Source organism: Onychostruthus taczanowskii, unplaced genomic scaffold (genome assembly GCF_017590055.1).
Source record: "Onychostruthus taczanowskii isolate IOZ18803 unplaced genomic scaffold, ASM1759005v1 scaffold26, whole genome shotgun sequence".
Lineage (NCBI taxonomy): Eukaryota > Metazoa > Chordata > Aves > Passeriformes > Passeridae > Onychostruthus > Onychostruthus taczanowskii.
Genome location: NW_024499906.1, coordinates 1,119,810 through 1,134,798, shown reverse-complemented (window position 1 = coordinate 1,134,798; position 14,989 = coordinate 1,119,810). Strand labels below are relative to the sequence as shown.

General features: G+C 37.9%; 1 long non-coding RNA gene across 2 annotated transcripts in view; it reads right to left on the bottom strand.

Annotated features, from left to right (window-relative positions):
• Nucleotides 1-14,989, bottom strand: part of LOC121337301 — a 74,067-nt gene that overhangs the window by 26,642 nt on the left and 32,436 nt on the right. For both annotated transcript variants that reach the window (XR_005952876.1, XR_005952875.1), the window contains exon 2: nucleotides 13,417-13,491. This is a non-coding gene — a long non-coding RNA (uncharacterized LOC121337301). The remainder of the gene's footprint in view (nucleotides 1-13,416; nucleotides 13,492-14,989) is intronic.

Here is a 14,989-nt window from a genome sequence, read left to right as displayed (position 1 = left end):
TGACCAGGATAGACTCACTGAGCAGGGCTTACACAGAGCCAAGGCCTTTTCTGTCATGCTGGTGAGGAAGTTGGGGGTGTAAGGGAGGTTGGGAAGTAACAGCTGACCCCAGCTGACGAGAGGGACGTTCCAGACCATATGGCATCATGCTCAGTACATAAAGCTGAGAGGGGTAAAAGGAGGAAATAGAGGACATTTGGAGTGATGGTGTCGTCCTTCCCAAGTCACAGTTATGTGTGATGGGCCCCTGCTCTCCTAGAGATGGCTGAACATCTGTCTGTCCATGGGAAGAGGTGAGTCATATCCTTGTTTTGATTTGCTTGTGTGTGCTGTTCTTGCTTTCCCTATTAAACTCTCTTCATTTCAACCCACAAGTTTTCTACCTTTAGTTCTTCCAATTCCCTCCCCCATCCCATTGGTGGGGGATTGAGCAAGAGGTTGCATGGGTCTTGACTGCTGCTTGGAGTTATACCACCTCCACAGATAAACAAAAACTGTCATAAAATAACACATTATGATACCCTGGAAGGGGAAGCCTTCAATAACTGTAGTATGGAGTTACTCTTCCTTAGAATGCTCTTCCTGATCCTGCACATCACCCATAGTAGTGCAGTGTTACAGTGGTGCAGTATCAACAGGAGCATGGATCTATGTCTCCACACAACTCCACCTGACTCACCCTTTGTTGCACCCTCTATAAACTGAGGTTTTAAGTGGCCCTCCTGGCAAATGACAATGCTAGGATTCATATCTTTTGTACTAAAAAATCATAAGGACTAAGACCTTCTGTTTCTGTAAGTGATTGCCCTTCCTACCAGAGAAGAGAATGAGAAGGGAAGGAAAAATTATTCTGGTCAGATTTTAAAAAGAAAGAAGATTTAGCAGCATTTTATTACACGCTTAATTCAACTTTGTTTAGTTCCTATGTCTTCGATCCCAAGAAGTTGTAGGTGGGGGATCTTAGCCTGAGCAGTACTGAGTATGCCCAAAAAGAAGAAATGATAGCAGCAAGGACTTTGAAGGCTGGACTTGAAGATTGAATTTTCAACATTTTTACATATAGTGAACACTAAGCAATGGTTTCTTTACATAATAATACTGGCTGCAGTGTACATTTGCAGTGTTCAGTAGAGAGAGGGGAAGGAGAATGCATGTTCCTTGGCAAGAACTCCATAGAGTTTAAATTCATTACACTCTATATGACTGACTTAAATTTAGTCCTAAAACACCTATTGTTCAGTTCTGCATGCAACAGAGCCACATTCAGCATCTGGTATACAGCTCTACAAAATAGATCAAATTATCTGCTTCATAGTCCATATGGCATCACCTAAGGACCTTTTGGTATATATATATATATATATATATATATATATAAGACAGATGTAAAACTGACAAATTCAGGACCATGACATCAGCTTCTAGTGCATTTCAAAATCACTCAAAAATGGACCCATGCCATTTGTGCAGTGTACATTTGCAGTGTTCAGTAGAGAGAGGGGAAGGAGAATGCATGTTCCTTGGCAAGAACTCCATAGAGTTTAAATTCATTACACTCTATATGACTGACTTAAATTTAGTCCTAAAACACCTATTGTTCAGTTCTGCATGCAACAGAGCCACATTCAGCATCTGGTATACAGCTCTACAAAATAGATCAAATTATCTGCTTCATAGTCCATATGGCATCACCTAAGGACCAATGGACCCATGCCATTTGGAAAAGTGCCTGGACCTATGCTTAAAACTATATACAATTTTTTTTTTACACTTCCTGAGTCTTTTTTCTGATGACTAGTACCCCTTGAAACTACATTTTGAGGACTAATTTTGAAAGGTTCTCACATGTAAAAAATTCTGTAGCTAAACACCATTTAGAATCTCCAAATACATATAAGCCGCAATAGATTCTTAAGCTCATACATAAAAGGCACTGAAACATTGCTTGAAAAAGCCAAATAAAATTAAAATATGATTTTTCTTATATTTAGGTGAAATCAAAATTGACTTATTGGTAACTGAATTAAAAAGGCTAAATTATGAAATTACATACTCTTCAACATGTAGCAAATTTACACAGAGCAACACAAAAGACTAAAAAAATTAAATTAAACAACTGCAATATAAGCAGGTCTACATTCTGAAAGGTAAGAGATATGTATCATTCAGAAATATAAACATTATTGACATTACTAAAACAGGTAAAAATAAATTATCCTGATAAAGTAAAGGATATATGGAGGCTGCTAAGTTGCATTCTGGAATGCCTATTATAAATAAAATTATAAATAAAATACATTTTAAAACTAATCTAGAATCTCCTGTGGACATGAAATCTATTAATATAGGAGACCCATGTCTGCTGAATCTCATCCTTGATGGTCAATTGCACTCCTCAGAAATAATCTGTTCTGATAGTAGTTTATCCTTTTTCTGTATGATTTTTATTTGACTATCATTTCTGTCAAACATAAGGAATTGGGTCTTGTACCCTCAGCTACTGGTTAGAATCCTTTTTCATTCAAATGAATCTATTAGTTAGATTCAGGAACTGAATAATATAAAAATAAATCTTTTGACTACATCACTACAATAACAAGATTTTGATGACAACTAAAGCCCCATTTTGCATAAAAGGAAAATAATAGTTCTATAAGCTATAATGAGAAGCAAGAGGGATGATTCATTCTGGCATCCTTCGAAAGAAATGAAAAAAATTATATCTCACTAGACAAGGGAATTGCCCACCTCCATGTAGTTAGATAAAAAAGGAGAAGAGTAGGAAAAAGCATTTTGGACAGAGAAATACCCATGCAAAGAAAAATGATACATCACTGAGTCTTATGGAGTGCTTCTGGAGAACCTGCCAAAGAATTATTTGGCAATATAGAATCATAAATGGCATAATTGATAGAAATTAGGAAATAAACTTTGACTTTAATTACATATATGTATATCTGTATAAAGTCAAGATACATCAAAAAACATAGCTCTGACTAGCTTATTCCTTAGTCAATAGAAAAAAAATCAAAATAGGTGAGTAAATCCAACTATGTCACATAAGCTATTAGCTATCTCATTTGTCAGGAGTTAAACAGAAATGATCTTCTACAGCAGTATCAACAAGCCAAACTGTGTGTTTAATGTTGAAGCAATCAGATGAGCAACACACTGAATGAGCCCTGGGAGTCTCAAAACTCACAGGCATTGTTCCAGTAAGATTCATGCACTACTGCTTTATAAAACAAAAGAGGTAAATATGGAATAGAAAGGACTATTCCTACATGTATAGGGATCAACAATCATTTTAGAAACCATTTTAAACTGCACTGTTTAGTCTCGTCTGTCCTTTAAACTGGGGTAGGTTTGTTAATTCAATTCACTTATTTAGTCTGCATTGCGCAGGCATCAAAATGAAGAAAACTAGTAATGAGGAAGGCAACTATTTCCAAAACTCTTCAGGGATGTCACATATCTATTTACTCCTCTTCCTGTTCCCTCTATTAAACTCATAGAATGGTTTGGTTTGGAGGGGACCTTAAAGATCATCTTATTCCAAGTCTCCATTCTGGACAGGCACACCTTCCTCTAGAGCAGATTGTTCAGATGCCCATCCAGCCTGGCCTTGAAAAATTCCAGGGATGTGACATCTACAACAGCTCCAGTGCTTCACCACCCTCACAGCAAAGATTTTCTTCCCAAACCTCATATAAAACTACCATCTGTCAATTTAAAGCCTTACACATCATCCTTTTGCTACATACATTTGTAGAAAGTCCCTCTTTCAATTTCTTGTAGGATCCCTCTAGTTACCTGGAAGGCTGCTATAAGGTGTCCCTGAGCCCCAGTTCTTTGAGCCTGTCTATGTAGGAGAGGTGCTCTGCCTCTGTGATCAACTTAGTGGCTCTCCTCTGGACCTGCTCTAACAGGTCCATTTTCACTCATGCCGGCCTCCTGTTAGTTCTGCCCAACTTTGTTATTGTTGGGATGCAGCTCTCATGAGCTTGGAGGAGGTGATCTGTCAATATTAACCAGCTTTCTTGGGCTTCTCTTTCCTCTAGGGCTTTATCCCATGGTAGATCAAGCAGATCACTGAAGAGGCCAAAGTGTGCTCTCTTGAAGTCCAGGGAAGTGAGCTTGCTGCACACCCTTTTCACTTCCCAAAGGACCTTAAACTCCACTACTTCCCGATCACTGCAGCCTAGGCTGCCATCAAGATTCATATTCCCCACCAGCCCCTACTTTTTGGAAAAGAACAAGGTCTGGCATAACACCTCACTGAATTCTCTATCACTTGGAGAAAAAAGTTATCATCAATGCTTTCCACTAACCCCAGGGGTTTCTTAGACCTGGCTGTGCTATTCTTTCAAGAGATATCAGGGTGGCTGAAATCTCCCATGAGAACCAGGAATTGTAAACATGCAGCTGGACTTATTTGTCCATTAAGAGTCTCATCTACTCAGTCTTCCTTATAGGGCAACCTGTAGCAGATCCCCACTGTAATGCCACCCGTCCCTGCCTTCCCTTTATTCCTGATCCATAAGCTCTCAGTCAGATCCTCATCCATCCCCAGGTGGAACTCCATGCACTCCAGCTGGTTATGGATACAGCGGACAACACCCCTTCCTTGTGCTCCTGCCTTCCTTCCTAAAGAGACTGTATCCTTACACTCCAGTCATAAGAGCCATGCCACTGTGCCCTGTAAGTGTATGCATATTTGTCACTCCTTTTGCTTATTCCCCATGCTCCGTGCACATTTTTAGAGTCTGTTAAATTTGATTTTGATGAAGATGACTCACTGGCTGGAGTGGCTTCAACTACTACTTGCTACCTTTCATGTGCTCTCCTGCTGACCTGTGATCCCTCTCCAGGCTCTGGGCATCTTTTGCTGGCCCTGGCATCAAACTGAGTGGGATAGATTGATATTCCCATCCCACAGCAATTCTAGTTTGAAGTTGTCTTCACCAGCTTGACAAATTTATGACTGAAGATGCTGTTTGCTGACAAATGGAGCCCATCTGTCCCCCATACACCAGATTTCTGAAACTGAGTCTCACGGTTATCTTTGTCTGAATTCTTCTCTTTTTCCAATTTTTTTTTACTGTTTGCAATAGCTTATAATTATGTTCTCTGCCTCCACTAGAAAATCTCTCTATTGCTGCTGTATTTCACTTACACTCCATAACATTTATATTATTTAATTATGTGAAGAGTTCTGGGAAATAGTATAATGAAAGACATTATACGAAGTAAACGTACATTGTATTGTAATTTGGTTTGGTTACTTTAGTGTGTTTATATGCTTCAAGACTTTCTTCCCTAATAGTTAAATTCATTTATGTCACAGATGTTTGGTTATTGGTCTCCTGCCTCTTCTTAGAGGTACTGTAATTGAGCACCTGCGTGTGGGGACAGAGGGAATTGGGGGTTCTTGATTAATTTTCTTCAGCTATAAATTATTTATTGTCTTGTACCAATCTCTTGTCATCCTCTTTGGGACTCCTTTAAACTGTCAGAGATATCTATTTACTTTAAATTGATTGCTACTGTGCTCATTGAGTTTCCCTATATGACAAACACAGAAGAAATATTAAAACTACCCATATCTAACTACAATAGGAAAAGGTGGCATAGTACAAATTATTGCTAACAGAGGAGTCTAATCTTTTGAAGTACTGAATTGCAGATAGGAAGATCTAGTTAGCCTCAAAGAATGGCTAGTGAGTTTAAACTTCTTGGGCAAACTGCTGCAGCTGACCCAGATTGAGCACAGGGATGGACAATCTGAACTCCAGAGTTCCCTTCCCACCTCAGAAATTCTGTAATTGTGTGACAGAGCTACTTAAGCATCAAGCCATCTTTTTCATGGGAAATTAGGAAAGTGAATTTGGCTCCCTAAAATATCATGCAAAAAATTGGGCAGTTCCACTACTTATCCAATCTGTTTCTCTGCACTAATTCTCTGAGCCTAATAGTACTTGCCATTTTCAGTATAGCATTAGCATATATGTTCAAAAAAATTAAATTCTTACTACATTTTATATTAATGCCATATTACAACTGTCTCTGTTTTAACATATTCTGACTTTGGAATCTGCCAAGAATTTATCCCACAAGATTAATGAGACATTGAAAAAATACTAGCCCTTCAGATGTTAATTTTGTAATTCTGGCTCACAAAAAGCCCTTGAATGAGGAGAAAAAAATCATTTCACCACAGGAAAATACTGTTCACACAGTCATGTGGAAAAACACTCTACCTGAAAATATCCAGAGAACAGCAGTAACTGTTGCCTCATAAGAGTAGAATCATTATGATATACCAAATCAATAGGAGTTCAAAGGTGTTGCACCAGAAAGGTCAGGAAAACGATAACAGCATTTGGAGGAGCCAGTGAAACTGTTAGCAGCATAACATCTGGCTGAAGGCTCAATGGACTTATAAATGGATTACTGCAAACCATCATTTGTGGAAAACATCGGGATACAGGCAACTCATACTTTAGCTGGTGACATAAGTGACTTTAAAAAATATTGTATGGATGCATGGCAGAATTTATAACAACCTACAATAATACATCAGATGTATCAAGAGTGGCATTTTTTAAAACACTCGAATATAGCTAAAATTTACTATATTGAAATTAGCAGAGGTAAGGAAAACATTCCAGTTCAGCATATAATCTCTTCCAAAAACCCTAGACCTTACTGCCTGAAAAAATGTTCTGCTTGAAAAAAAAAAGGAAACTTTTGAAATGAGGGCACTCATATCTGCCTTCAAAATATTTATTTATATAGGCCAGAAGGACAACACACTCAAAATACACATTGTTATACAGGATGCGTACAAGGCCTTATCAGCAGAGATCAAAAGCTATACTATCCCATTAGGTTTTAGTGGGGAAAAAAAATTATGATACATAGCATATTGCTATATCTAAAGCTCTTGTCACAGTGCTGCTGGGGTGGTGGTGTTCAGCTTTGATCACATTACTTTACACCCATATTTTACACATGTGATGAGAGATCCACAAGATAATTGAACTCCTCTTCCCTGGACAGTCAAATAAATCCCTGCACTCCCTTTTCAGTTACTACCTGAATACATTTCAAGTGTTTTACTGCAGCCAAAAGCAGCCACTGGAAAGTAAAATGTTCAGTCCCTTCTCTATATTAGTGCCACGTGCCATTAACACCCCTTTCTGAAACTGATAGACAAAGAACATGCAATAAAACACAATATCTGCAACAAAAATCTTAGGTTACTTATCCTGATTTTTTAAAATAATCTATTCAGCTCTGGGCATTATTAACTCCTTTCAAAAATAATTAATATACTTACTAGAACATACTTTTACATTTTATATATGTATTCATGCATTTGTATTCATGCTTGAATTTAGAACAGATATCTCAGTGGTATTTGTTCACCCCAAAGCATATTCAACCTCCTCTCAGAAAAAAACTCTTTCAGAGAGGGATGGCGCTTAACCCAAGTCATATTTCTATATTCAAACACAGTTACACCAAAAAAAAAACACAAAAAACCCTCCCCATCATAACAGAGTACCCATGTGTACATTGCAATCCTTTATAGGAAGAATAAGAAGATTCACTCATATAAATACAATGCATTAAGAACTGGGGTTTTCATTTCCTAACCAAGTATTTTGATAGTATTTTAAATAAACCATTATTTTAATTGCACCTCTACAAAGACCTTATCATAAGGCATACTTACTTTAAGGCATACTAAAATCGTAAGGATTTTCTTTCTCAAAGAATTAGCACAATGTCCCTCTGGCACTGTTTAGAAATTCTTCATTTGCTCCACAAACATTAAAGAACTGGAAGAGCATATGTGTAAGGAGGGAACACCAAATAAGCATTATTTAACTGCATTCAAAATCAGCCTATTTTTTTTAATGGTTTCTTGAAGATTATTATCATGCAAGACAACTAATAATACAAAGGCAGGAAGTTTTCAAAATTCAAACCTAAGTGGCAAAATTTGTAAACAATAGTTCTTCTGCACCATGGGATTACTTTTCATTAGCAATTAAATCAGCCTTTTAAAGCAATTACAATTTCTGTGGATAATCCCTGTCTTTTTTCTCTCTTTCATTTTTCTGTTAGTCTGTTGTAGGTAGACAACAAGTGCTCTTATGCCAAGATAAAGTGTTGGAGTCAATGATAAAATATGTCACTTTTCTTCTTATTCAAGACAGTTTTGGTAATTTCACACCCCTCCTTAGAAAGCAGATTTCAGTTTCTTCAGAAACTTGATTGAAGGGTGTTGAGCTCTTGCTCCAGCTGACTCCTGACTGGTGAAGGTCACACAAAGTTTCAATAGGGAGATGGAGATCCCAGTGTAAGTACTGGATCTAGAGCAGATCACAAAGGGTAAGCATTTTGTATAGATGTGAACAAGAAAATCTGGATCAGCTACTCCAGCTCAAAGGAGACCTCAGCCTGGTTGGAGGTCCTTAGGATGGATGCTGCTGTGCAGAACTGGGGCCATGCTCTTCATAAAAAAATTTCTTCCCTGTGTCCAATCTAAGTCTCCCCTCTTCCCTCTGGACCCACTCTGAGATCCTTGTCTTTCATCTTGCTAGGACTCCAGAGGTGGATGCAGCTCTCCAAGTGGAGTTTCACAAGAACAGGAACAGTGGGGCAGAATCCCCCTCCTTGAAATGATGGCCACACTGCTTTTGATGCAGTCCAGGACAGGGTTGGTTCTCCGGGTTGTAAGTGCAGATTGCCAACTCATAACCAATTTTTCATCCAGCAGTCCTCCTCAGGACTGCTCTCAATCCATTCATCCCCAGTTCATGCTGGTAATGGGGATTACCTTGATCCAGAGACAGGACCTTTCACTTGGCCGTGTTGAGCACCATGAGAGTCGCCTGGGCCCAGTCCTCAATATTGTCAAGGTCTCTCTGGCTGGCATCCCTCATGTATCAACTGTACCACTCACTGTCATCTGTAAACTTGCTGAGGTTGCACTTGATTCCTCTATATATTGATGAAGATATTAAATAGGTTTTGTCCCAGTATACAGACTTATCAGGGAGACCACTCATTTCTGGTTTTCACTTAAACATTCAACATGTGACTGCAAGTCTTTGCATGTGACCATCCAGCCAATTCCTTATGCATGTGACAGTTAATCTATCAAACCCTTATCTTCAATTTAGTGGCAAGATTATTGTGGGAGACCATATCAAAGATCTTACAAATGTCCAGATAGATAATATCTGTTAATGACTTCCCTTGTCTACAAAAGCAGTTACTTCATTTTAGAAGGCCACTAGATTCATCAGGCAGAATTTGTCCTTGATGAAACCATACTTGCTGTTCCTTATCACATCTTCATCTTCCATATGTTTTGACATAACTTCCTGGAGGTTCTGTTCCATTATCTTACTACATATTGAGATGACACTGACAGCCAGCACCCTCCTTTTAACCCTTTTTTTAAATGGGTGTGATATTTCATTTTCCAGTCACTGAAGCCTTTCTTTTGTAGGATGCACCTACCAATTCTGAGGAAACTGATGTCATTGTAATGCCAATCTCAATTACTTTTGAAGGGTCATGATGATCAGTGGAGGTTCCTTAGGGGTTGGAAGAAAGCAAAGGTCCCCCGTGCCTTCAAGAAAGGTAAGTAGGGTTCAGAGAACTATAATTCAGTCAGCTGCACCTAAGTCTTGGAGAATGCAATGGAGCAAATAGCCCTGGAAACTTTTCCCAAATGTGTTAAAGGAAAGAAAGTGATAAGATTGGTCAGCATGGATTTACAACGGGGAAGTCATGCCTGATCAACCTTGTAGCCTTCACAACAAAAGGACTAGCTCAACTCGGGGTGGCAAAGGGGTAGCAGGGGGCAGTGAGAGAAGTGGCTGATGCTTATTCCAACTTTAGTAAGGTTTTCAAGACTCTCCCATATCACCTTCATACACAAAATGAGGAAGCGCGGAAGAGATAAGTAGTGTGCATTGAAAACTGGTGGAACCACTAGTCTCCAAGGGCTGTGGTCAGTGCCATGAAGTCAAGCTGTAAATCATTCTGCTGTGTGTCCCTAGCTCAAAGAAATTTGTATGCATGAGACTGGCACATTTATGATAAAATAATCTCTAATCATAAGTGTTTTAAACACAAGTGTCTCCGAGATTCCTTCAGAAAGAAAAGTACTAGTGCCAAGTAAACATTAATTCTAAACAATTTAGATCTTTATCTATGGTATTTCTCAGACATTGCTTCAGGCCTTTTTTTTCCAGTTAAAAATATCTTTCTAATAGTATGTGAAAATGAAACTTACTCAGAGAGAGAGACATCAGGCTCACAGTTTAGATTTTATGTAATTCAGTTTGAAAATAAATGTCATTAGAGAGTATGTGTACTTAGAAGTGAGCTTTAACGTTATCTTTTTTTGGTTTATCACAAATTGCAGAATTCCAAAAGAAGTTTTATGAATGTTATGCTACCCCCAACAGTGTAAATACATGGTTAGTTACACCTACACATGGCTTTCATACATCCTTAAGACCTTCAAAGTAAAATAAATTTTAATTTTGAAATACACAGGATCAAAGATAGAGCTCTGAGTAACTTGGTCAACTGAAATATTGCCATGTCCACAGCAGGGAGGTTGGAGCTAGATGACCTTTAGGTGCCTTTGAACCCAGGCTGTTCTATGAATATGATTCTATGAAATAAAACAAAAGCAGCTATCTGGACAACATACAAGAAAAACAAAGAGTTCATGCTGATGCAAAGCAACTGTAAAACATAGTTCATTTAAGCATTTTCTTTTTTAAGATATGATGAGTCAAAAAAAATATCCAAACAGAATGGTAAGGAAAGCAATGCAATCAACAAAAAGGGTAATACAGCTGAGAGGCTAAGTGGATCAAATCATAAAGACTAGTGGAAAGGAGGAAAAAGACAGAAAAAGAAAGGGGAACACAATCTACATAGGGATTCCATGAATCAGTTGTGTAGAACAGCAAATCTAGCAGCTCTGGGCCACCATCTCTGAGCTCAGATTTGTCAGTCTTCATTAATGGATTCTGAAATCTGAGTTTCTGTCATAAGTGATTGCTATGTATTTCCAAAACTATAACAGTCAGTGCTAATTCTCTCTGTGGTGAAGGTAAGTAGTGCCCTTGAGCATGGAATGATCTGGGAAATGAGTTATCATTCAAATGCTCAGAAGAGGGGATAGCATGCTAGTAGAGAAACAGGCACTGGCTTGTGCAGCAGTCATGGGTAATGCTTCATTTACTTCAATAGCTCTCTTTTTCCCTCCCTCTCCTTCCAAACTCCTTCCCAGTTACTGATTATTGCTGCACTGAGGTGAATTAGTGGTGCTTTAAAAAGAAGGGGAAAACAGCATAGTAAAACATCTAGAATGCAAAATATGAGAGGAACATACAGCAGTGAAAAATAAAATTGCTAAATTAATAAATTAAAAGCATAAACCTATAATATTACCACTTACTCTTCTGCTACATCTGTAACTTAACAGTACTAGCAACACATAGTACAGTTTTTCTTTCAAATGAAAAATTTAATTAATTCTTAATTTTAAAAAGTGTAAAAACACTATATGCATACACACAAAGAGATGAAGCAAAAGAAATTTAAAAAATTGTTTAACATAACCCCAGTTAAAGTTTACATTTATAAAATGCTTCTGTATCAGAGTGGCATCTCTGCCCTCAGCAGGGAGGTGGAAAATAAAAAAATTAAGGTCCCTTCCAGCCCATGATCCTATGAGTCTATAAATGTTTGCATTTATGTACTACCTGTTACGTACTTAATATTTTATTTGGGGTAGAATAGACACATGGAGAAAAATCAAATATTGAATATAAATTCATTGAAGTTGGGGTTGTAACTAGACACACCTTGCGGTATATGAACAACAGATATATTTTTATTAATTTATTAAGAAATTCTTCTATTGCTTGTTGTTCTAGAGCAAAACATGCAATTCAGCTCAAAGTAGCTTCAGTCACTGCAAAGCTGATTTCTTTAACAGAAATTAAATAAAATGGTGGCTTGATGTATGCATCAAATGTACCTTCATGTCATGACCAACAGAAGGATGTGACACAGTGACTGGTCCTTCTGGCTGATTTGAGCCATACACAGAGCTGATATGTTTAGTCAGGGAAATCATGTTAAATCCAGTGTAGAGCTGAAACTCCAGACTTCATATATGACATAAATTCCAACATGTCCCGCTTTGATCTGCTGATCCTTCCCTACTGGTTTGAAGTATTTACTAATGTAAATACAGTCCATAATTTCTGGTACTTTACATTCAAATTCCTGCCATTGATGGAAGGAATAACATATAACAAGGACAGTTCCAACTAAAATTCTTACTATGCACAAATTACCCTTATTTTTTCGCCACCAAATCAACTGTTTAATATCTCAAATCCACTCTAGAATTTATCTCTGAAGAAACACATCTCTCAATCTTTTTGTGTCATCAGGAGCTGAATTCTTTGTGATCCTCTGAGTGCTCCAATGTTCAACTCAATGTATCTTCATTGGTCCAAACTGGTTTTGACCAGTCTCATTTCTCAGTATGTTCTAGAAGATATATCCATTTTTCATACTAAATGAAAGTGAATTCATTCATTAATTTTGACACAACATCCTTGACAGCAGACCCCCTCAGTGTGGGATGGAATCAGAGAACCTGTGCAGTAGGAGCCAGAACACAGCAGAGGAATACTGCCCCCAGTTTAGACAGCTTTGTAAGACTAAACTTTGATTTCCTTGCTCTATTAAATCTCCTAGAACTATCAAACTGGATTTGCTGTGTCTGTATACTTCTCCCTAATCTTCTTCGACACAATTCTCTTTCTCTTCATATCTATTCATTGTTATTTCCCATCCTTGCTCATATTGTCACCAACAGGTGGACAAATCAAGTAAACCTTGGAAACGTGTTCACTGTAGCAGAAAACAAAAGCATCCACATAAAAAAAAAAGAAAAGCAGAAAAGAAAAAAAAATGTACATTGAATCGCAGTTTCATTAATGCACTCAGCCTTTAGCTGAGATTTTGTGAAGTAAATGGTCCAAATCAGGCTACAAAGACATTTGAAAATGCATATATATCTTAAGGCTCTGTATGGTATTTGGCTTTAGAACAATTATTGGAGAATTCAATTAATTTTGCAGAGTACTTTATGCTGATCTGTACATGTCATAAAAGAGAACTTCAGGCTAAAATAATGCTGTCTTTTGGCATGAACATTGCAAAGCAAAGCAATGTCTCCTGGGACAATCTCTGCTGCTAGCATTTCCTGTAGCACCTTGGGGGACTGGAGGGGAGGCAAAGGTGGGAGGGATTGTGTTGTTAGCACTGAATACCTTTCAACTCTACAATTACCTTTGAGTAATGGCTCTTGCGTAGCCACTTCGGGGTGGGATCCTTCAGCATAAAGGCAGCTTGTATGTGGTCAGTCTGAAAAAATAAAGAACTGTGTGGGTGCATTGACAAGTTAAAACCAATTAAGTTGTCATCAATGCTTTGCAATTCAATATTGTAATGTTCTGAATTACACAAAGTAAAATAACTTTATATAAAATTCCTGTTTGCATGATCTTAGGGAAAGTTCTGAGCACAGTGCTATTCATATAATCTGAAGAGAGGGATAACCTAAATGAACAAGACTGGTATTTCTAAATTACTAGTTTGGTCCAGTGAATGTAGTGAAGGGGAAGAAGATTTAAGATCTTAGAGATATTCTTAAATCTCACTTGTACCCACTGAGTAAAATATAGAGAAGTCCAAGTGCATCAGTAAATCTGCCTTAACAAATCCATTCTGCAGCTGGATAAAGCCATGTCATGGCAAATTACCAGAACCCAATAATATCTCTCTCTAAATTAAGTTAACAACTTGTTTTTCATTAAAAAAGCCACCAAACCTACAAAGTGCTAATGACAGAAAGAAGATAAAGGCTCAATGTTTTTGCCTCCTTCTTTAAATCTTCTTCATTTCATTGTGAGGACAAAGGAGAGAGGACCATTTTCCTGCATAGTTATCAGCGTCTCTAATATATGCCTTCACCCACTCAAGGAATCCATTTAGGATTTTGAGAAGGATTCAGTTGCCTAAATGTTAGTGTCTAATGACTTTTGAGGCATTCCAAGGAAGTAAAGATGTATCCATAAGGATGACAGATACCACACTGGACTTAAGAGGGAATTGTACCTTTCAGTAATAACAGCTGGGAGCTCATGAGCAAAAGCTTATACACAGAACTCAAGTGCATAAAGCTATCAAGGTATTCATACCTAGCCTGACTCTGTCAGGCACACAGATCATAATGACAGGTCTGATGAGTAGGTCTGAAGGACAGCAAGCATGAAATCATCTCAAAGAAGGAATTTCCTTCCTATCCTCCTTTCTCCTTCAGCAATGGGCTGTTGGCAGTACCAAATTCTGTTGATATTTAATAAAAGCTAACATCTGTGCCTTGCTTGCCTGCAATTACAGAGCTTCATCCTAGGGCCACTTTGGAGCTTCTTACAAGCACTGATGCTTGAAGCACAGCTATAACAAAAGAATGAACTGGCTGTTTTTCTGCCTCTGGCTACCTTCATTTGTTCTTTTTTATTTTTATCTGCCCCATATTTGCCTTATATTAAGGTTGGCCACCCTAAATGACCAGCCTGAAGCAATGGCACCCCTGTAGGAGACCATTTGATCAATCCTCTTTTTATGCAAGGCCTCCCAGGAGCAAAAAATATCAGTGAAGGATGCTTCCATGCTCCAATTACATGGAAAAACACATCAGCACAGCTAAAACACTGTCAGATCTGCTGAACTGGCTGGAGAGAATTATAAGGATTCTTTGTCTATAAGCCATGATAGATAATGTGAAAGTACAGCTTAGAATTGTTAACAGTGAACTCATTATAAGAAGGTTATCTCAGAATTTCTCTATAAAGCTTCT